The sequence below is a fragment of the Pteropus alecto genome, unplaced genomic scaffold (genome assembly GCF_000325575.1).
Source record: "Pteropus alecto unplaced genomic scaffold, ASM32557v1 scaffold57, whole genome shotgun sequence".
Classification (NCBI taxonomy): domain Eukaryota; kingdom Metazoa; phylum Chordata; class Mammalia; order Chiroptera; family Pteropodidae; genus Pteropus; species Pteropus alecto.
Window position 1 is genome coordinate 6,894,141 of NW_006442508.1, and position 6,000 is coordinate 6,900,140.

A 6,000-nucleotide genomic window follows, 5' to 3' on the forward strand; every position below is an offset into this window, starting at 1 on the left:
CAGCTGAGAAGACAAAAAGAACTTATGTGAAGCATTTTGCACATTAGAGAAAACTATACTGCATAGAAAGAGGTTACAATGGCTTCAGAGTTTTTATTTAGCAAAAGGAAGGATGCCTGTGCAAGCACAGAGGGAAGAAGGAGCACTGCAGGTATTCGCATTGGCCAAGCTTTCACTCATAATGGTACCTAGTGGGTTCCAACTGAGTGTTTTCTAAACATCTTATCCTTCACTATCATCCTCCAGAGAGCACGTCACGACTGCACCTGCTGCACTGTAACAACGGCCAGCATTAGTGTTTTCTGTACTCCCGGTGCAGAGCCACTATCACAGGAGTAGAGAGTTTTGCCTTTTCTGCAAAGATAGGTGGTTTGGGAACAATGTTCTTCTTACTTCAGTGGGAGCTGACTCGTCATCATTCCTCTGTGTGTACATATGCCATGTTGATGTTGTCAAGCTACTGGGAGAATGCTGGAAAGTCACAGTGCATTGAGGAATGACTTGACTGGTAAAACAGGGTTGGGAAGGCTGTGAGGATCCACAAGGGGCAGGGTAGGTCAGTCACCTCTGCTCAGCCCGGCCAGAAACAAGAACTTGGTGCACATTCCAAGAAGAGCAATAGCTTCGAAATGGGAAGAGAGCACACTGCTGGTGGTAAGGCAGTTGTGTGGTAAGGCAGTTGTGTGATAAGCTAGCCTCCAGAAGGAAATAATAACTTCCATTAGGGCCACATGGCCACCAATGACATCAAGCCCACCTTCTAGACTTACAGAGGCTGAGCTTCACTGAAATGTAAGACTGTCAGAGTCCAAGGAGACAAAATGAGTCCTCCTAGACAAAGTGAATTTGAGAAATAGGAAGAAGGGCTCTATGACCAGTAAGCTATACTCAAGCTAGGGATAGAAAGAAGTTTTTCTATGACAATTGTGATCAATTGGTAGTGGTTGCTCAGAGTAGTATAAGAAGGAATGTGAGGTCCAAACTGGGCTTGATGAGAGAATATGCCCATACTCGACAGAAAATAGTTATTATTGGTAAAGGCAGGGAAAATGGCAGCACAGTGCCATGGCTGACCCACGCTGGTCTTTCAGTAGAGGTTGGTTAATAAATCTATATTCCAGACACCAATGGCAGATTGAACAAACCTTTTACTTTCTCTCCCTCATGAAAGCCCAATAAAATAACAATAAAGGGATATTTTTTCTTTACTGTAAAAACCTATAGAGATGGGGAGAATGAGAGAAGAGACAAAAGTTAAAACATTTTGGTGGAGTGAAGGGAAGCCGAGAAACAACGTGATTTATACCACAGAATCTCCAAAATGCTAAATATTTAAAGGCAATTGGACCCTCTATGGGGTGAAGGGTGAACTAAAATAAAGAAGATTGAAAACCTCTTTAAAAAGCAGTTGGATCTCACAGATCCCTTCAGCTCTGCTGAGCGGTTAAAGTGACTGTCCCCTCCCTACTCCAGCAAAAACAACTGAAATTTCTTCCCCACCTCCTTCCCCAGAGAGGGTAAAAAAAGAAAGGGTCTCTGGATTGGGGTACATGATGCCCAGCTCAAGTGTTTTCCTGAAACACCGTGGAGGGGTTATATGAACATGCAGATGCTGAGACTTCCAGCCTTCTCTTCCACCTACTTCCTAAATCGCTGGCAGCCAGGCTCTCCCCCACAGTCCAGGAAAAAGACTGGAAGAGCCTTTTCTGAGGACTCTCATCAGCCCAAGACAGAAGGACATCAGCGGTTCCCCAAATAACAGACCCAGCCAGATCACCCTACAGTGAAGTTCCCAGTCTACAAGCCCATGCACATCTTCAGCCTTTTTACCCCCGACTCAAATGTGAGCAGACAACCAAGGGTATTAGAAACACAAGGAAAGTCTCTGACGTGAAGGAGGGAACTAAAAAAATAAACAGATGAAAGGAACTTGGGGAAACTGAGTCTGTGCAGGAAGGAAAACGCTTTCAAAAAAAATAAACTCCTCAGAGAGATAACGGAAGACACTGAAAACAAAAGCAAGAAAGAACTAGATACACCACACACAAATAAATATATATGTAAATATCAGAGAACAAAAAGAGCTTTTAAGTTAAAATATTAAAAATATGATTATACTCATAAAAAACTCAGTCAAGTAGTAGATGATAAAATTGAGAAACTCTCCCTAAAAGTAGAACCAAGAAATAGAGATAGATATTATGAAAGAAAAGGTAAGAAAAGTAGGAGCCCAGACTAAAATATCTTAGATCTAAATGATAAGTGCTTCCAAAAGAGACATCACAGATAACAGAGAGGAGGAACTTACTAAGATAAATCAAGAAAATCTCCCAAACTCAAGTATGTCAGTTTCCAGATTCAAAGAGCCCAGCACAAGGGATGAAAGCAGACCCATACCAAAGCCTGGCATCATGAAATTCAGGATTATGAAGGCCAAGAGAAAATTCTATAAACCCCAGATAGAACTCAGTAGGTTTGTAACCTGTACACAGGTTATAAACAAAAATTGAGGAATCAGAACAGTTCTGAATTTTTCAATGGCAACACCACAAGCTGGAAGGCAATGGAAAAATGCCTCCAAAATTTCCATACTACAATTCTATGCTCAGCCAAACTATCAATTGTAAATGGAAAATAGATATTTTCAGGCATTCGTTGTCTCAAAACAGAAGATAAATGATGAGGATCCCCAGGATAATGACAAAGGGAGGTCCTTGGGGTGGGTGACAACTATGCCCCATGACTAGAGGGCAACCAGTCTAGCTTAGAGTCAGCCAGGAGGCTTGGGGATGGCTTCTTCCATAAAATGAAGTTGACAGAATACCTGATGCATCTGAGGAGAGATTTAGAAAACTGGCCAAGAGTTTTGGGTTGAATTAATGATGAGTACATTAAAAAAAAACAAAAAACAAAAAAACTAAGCATATGAACAAACAAAGCAATTATTAACTCCATAGAAAACAAAAAGTTGTGCTTGGCTTAGCTATGAATATTGAATTACTATTTAACTATTGTGAAAATGGGAGAATAAGGAAGCTGTGGTTGTGTTGAGGGTTAGAGGTAAAAAGAGAGCCAAGTCACTGTCTTCCACATCATCTTCCAGTCATCTCCATGACTTGCGTTATGGGAAGTCAACAAACAGATAATGCTCCAAACTGAAAAACTCAAGTACCAACGGCACAATAAATACCAAAATAACCAGCTCGAAGACTTAAAAGTGGTTGTTTCTAAAGAGAGAGAAATATAACTAGGATAAAAGTTTAAAACTAAAAAACAGAACAAAACAAAAGACACATTCGTTTCTATGCCCACACATCTTACTTTTATTTGCTTTTTCTTTGTTTCCCTAATAACTATTTGTTTGGGAAAATTCCATCCTTGTTTCCTCTAAACCAAAGAAAATGTAATTTTCCACATCTAGACCACAGTAGCTGAGCTCTGAGTTCTGAGCAGTCAAACATGGTGGTAAAGTTAAAGTTACAATCTAGTCAATGGAAGGTCTTGTTGAACTAGGGCAGAAACAAAAAGGCAAGCTCAGGTTGAGGCAAGTTTGGAGATGAAGGCAACAACTAAGCCCCTCTCCTCTGGGGTTCCTTCCAACAAAGCTGTTCTCATAGCATAATCATATGGTGCAGGGTAATTTTACTGTTGCCAGTAACTATGGACCAATTTCATTCCTTTCTCACAGATGTGAATGTCCAACTTGTGACCCTAATCCAACCAAGGCAGCTGGCCTCCAGAGCAGTTCATTTGGGTTCAACTTGAGTTACTCACTTTGCCTGTGTAGACTGGATAAGAGGAGGGCATAGTAAGTTACCTGAAACAAGTGACACTGTCATCAATAGACATTTACTGAACATCTACTGGGAACCCAGCTCCAGGCTGAGGGTGAAAACGCCTGTTCAACTGGGTGAACCAAGTCCCCCTGCCCTGAACAATAAGGTGACTCTCCCTAGGGGTGAGAATCCTGGGAGGGGTGGAGTGGGGTGAAAGCCAAGAAACTGGAAGAGCTGGGGTGTGGAGGGGAGGCACCAACTGGGTCAACCTGGAGGAACCTGTAGGCAGAGGTGTGTTTGGAGGCCCAGGCCCAGACTCCCAACACTCTGGATGCCCAGAGGAAGGCGGGGAGACCAACGATTCTTCCCCAAGCGTAAAAGTGACCAGATACTGCTCACAAGCCCTCATTGTCACAGGCCAACTTCAGGGAGCTAAAGTCACTGCTCTCTGAGTTTTACCATGCTGTGATAAAGCATAACCCCTACCCCTGAGTAGAACTAGCTGCTGAGAAAACATAATGACTATCTTGATCTTGATACAGAATATACATTAGTATTCTATACTTTTTCCTATTTGACAAGATGTGAAAATTTTAGTTCAAGGACCTATCTGGGACAAAGGTATTGCCAACTAGAGCACAACACTGATTTGCATGTGTTTACAACACTTGCGCTATACAATTCCACAAATCGAAATGTACATATCCTTGTAAGAGTCAAGATCATTAGCATACTGCAGTAAGCATCATGAGTTGGCAAGAGTAGTTAATACTGGTCAGATTAACTGGAGCATATGAAATGTATAGGTCTTTCCTAGACACTGAAAATGTAACTAAACTAAAAAATACCTTCAAATACATGAGAAAATTACACACTTTTCTTTTCTCCATATAAATCATAACATTCCATACTACATGTGATTCTTGCCGACTAAGGAGGCTACTAGTGTCACAAATTAATCTGTTAAATCCTAAACTTATTTGGGCAACCCACTGGTTTAAGGGGTTGTTTTTTCCTCCCCAGATCTTTAAGGAAAAATCTTCTGGAAAAGAGTAAATTCTCAGCATTTCCTAAGAGGAAAAATGGGCACTCGCTGGAAAAATATAGGTTATATGCTCAAAACATAGCTAGTTTGGAACCTTCAAACCCACTTAGCCACCAGCCTTCCTGTTGTTCCAAGTTAACATTGAGATCAACTCTTCTAATCGAACATACCAGTTTCCAACCAAATGCAGTAGATGAAACTATTTCCAAACTTAATTTAGGGTCCGAGAAAAAGTGCACACTCCTGAGTCAAAGCCCTAGTTGTTCTGATACATGAATTCACCGAATCCGTTTCCAAGATTCAAGTACAACTTCCCAATTTAAAAAAAAAAAAAAAAAAGTGAGGTTGCTGGAGTGAGGCACTCAGACACGTGCAACTGTGGAATGTCTGCGTGGATTCTGCCAACTTTCAATCAAGCCATTGCTGTTGCCCAAGTAGACAGGAGGAATCTACCTACCCTCCCGCGCAGCTGGAAAGTGAACCCAATGCTGAACTTGCCGAGGAGCGGCCTTGGCCCCGAGACCCAAGTGGAAAAGTGGCGGATGCGCCCCCGAGAGGCCAGCTCCGGAGCCCGGGAGGCAGAGAGAGAAGCGGCGGCCGCCCGAACCGCACCGCCACGCCGAGACGCGCACCTGTCCCTTCTTCCCGGACCGGAGGAGGGGCCGCGGTCCCTCACTGGCGTAGCGCGCCGCGCTCATCGCAGCGCAGAAGGGAGAAAAATCCTTCCTCGTTCCACGAGGGTCAGTCTCTGGTCAGTCTCTAAGCAGGTGAAAGCCACCTCTCACCGCGCACATTCCTGTCCGGACCCTTCCGCGCCTGAAGTCCCGCAGTCCCCGGGGTGCCCCTGTCTGCCCACGGTTCCCTTACCTGGCTGGAGCGCGCCGGCTGCGCGGAGCGGGAGAAAATGCAAACTCCGAACCGCGCCGCTGAGTCCAGAACTCGGCGCCGGCCAGCCCCGCCCACGATCATCCCGCCCGCCCTGTCCCCCTATCGCTCCGCCCCGTCCCCGGATCGCTCCGCCTTCGCTCACGAAGGCTGGAGGCGACCGGTTCCCAGTACCCTGTCAAGACTTTGAGACAAGAGGCCTGAGTGGGTCAGAGACGCGCCCCGGCTCCCACAGCTGAGCCGGCGTCCCGGGGAAGTCGCAAGGGCGTCCTTTGTGTTCCCGGAGGCAACTCT

At 44.5% G+C, this 6,000-nt stretch overlaps 1 protein-coding gene across 3 annotated transcripts in view; it reads right to left on the minus strand.

Annotated features, from left to right (window-relative positions):
- Positions 1 to 6,000, minus strand: part of TEC (tec protein tyrosine kinase) — a 124,976-nt gene that overhangs the window by 117,372 nt on the left and 1,604 nt on the right. For 2 of the 3 annotated variants that reach the window (XM_025040293.1, XM_006922483.3), the window contains exon 1: positions 5,689 to 5,770. The exons of the other annotated variant lie outside the window; for it this stretch is intronic. The gene's annotated coding sequence lies outside the window, so the exon portion shown is untranslated. Of the gene's footprint in view, positions 1 to 5,688; positions 5,771 to 6,000 lie in introns of those variants that run through there. 3 annotated transcript variants of the gene reach the window in all.